Source organism: Humulus lupulus, chromosome 9 (genome assembly GCF_963169125.1).
Source record: "Humulus lupulus chromosome 9, drHumLupu1.1, whole genome shotgun sequence".
Taxonomy (NCBI): Eukaryota; Viridiplantae; Streptophyta; class Magnoliopsida; order Rosales; family Cannabaceae; genus Humulus; species Humulus lupulus.
The window spans coordinates 138,818,603-138,820,199 of NC_084801.1; positions in this window are offsets into that span (position 1 = coordinate 138,818,603).

A 1,597-nucleotide genomic window follows, 5' to 3' on the forward strand; every position below is an offset into this window, starting at 1 on the left:
CTCCATATATTTATTTCCATGACCCGATAGTCCAAATCGCTACCCGATACCCAAAATACCCCTGACTTGTCCAAAGTCTCATCTTAAGCCCCGTTGTGACTTTTCCACCGCTATCTGACCCTAGGATCGTCTTGAGTCGTGCCCTACAAACCTACCACATAATAATGTGGTTCTCACATTTATCACATATATATACATTTCACATAATATCATCAATTCATCATATAAACATTATTAAACATATAATTACTCATTTAAATCACAATTATTCCATTAATGCCCTCCTGGCACACTAATCAAGGCCCCTAAGCCTTATTAGCGATTTTGGGTCGTTACAGCTGCAAACCTGCATTTGCTGACACGTTGCGCCTTATCTTAGGTCCGAGAATCAGACCCTCGGACTTGGGAGACGACTGGGGGAGGAAAGCCCTCGCCTTAATTGCTTGAGCAGGAGAAACTCAAGCTCCGAGGGTAAACCTCAGAGAGTAATCTAACAAAGCACCCACGACCTACTGTCAAAGACAAGGTCTCGCCTAGGAGGACCCTTGCCTCGAATAGAGGCCTCGGGGAGTAACATACCCCAATGATGTCTATGAGCGTTCGAGCCAGTCACTGGAGGTTGGCACGTGTCGGAGGTGAAAATACAGATAACACAAATATGATCCAAACAAAAAATCTAAAAAGATCATAATCGTAACTAGTTAAAACTAGGTTTGAAAAAAAAATCAAATCTGAAAAAAAAAAAAAATCTGAAAAAAAAAACAGTTACGATGGTAATTTGTTACTTATCTAGACCTGGAAAGAAAATCAGATCTAAAAAAAAAGAATAAAAAGAATTAGTTGCCATAATACCTGGTTACTTAAACATGTTTGAAAAACAAAATCAAAATTGAACAAAAAAACCTAAATAAATCATGATGGTAACCGGTTACATTTAGGGCTAGAAGAAAAAAAAAACCATATCTAAAGTGCAAAATCAGGTTTAAAATGCAAAAGCAAATGTGAAAAAGAAGAAGAGCAACAAGAACAACCAAAAGAATAACATTAAAACCAGCAGCATCAATAGAAGAAGAAGAAGAAGAAGAACCAAATGGCGGTGGAGCTGAATCATCGTCGGGGGTGGGGGCTGCGTCTCTGGCAGAGGGCGGAGATGGTGTCTCCGGCGGAGGGCTGAGAAGAGAACCAAGTGGGGAATGAGAGATTAAGAAAAGAGAAAGTGAAGAGAGATAAACATGAGAGTGAAATGAGAGGATGAGAATGTATGAGAGAGTTTTGTATAAAAATATGGTAATTTATTTTTTATATTGTATGGGTTTCCCATGTTTTAAACTTTCTTTTTGAAAAATTCACCATATGTTGTATTATTTCTTTTTTGCCCATAAATATAAAAATTCATTTACTTTTTCTCATATTTATGTAAACTACTCTTTTTTATATATAATAAAATCGAGACTATTTTTATATTGAGGAATCCTATATAGAGCTTTTAATGCATATATACAGTCCAATTCGTTATTTATGTAATTTTTTGTAAATAATAAAATGTGCAACAATTTTGTAATTATTTTATATATAATGTATATATATATATGTAAAA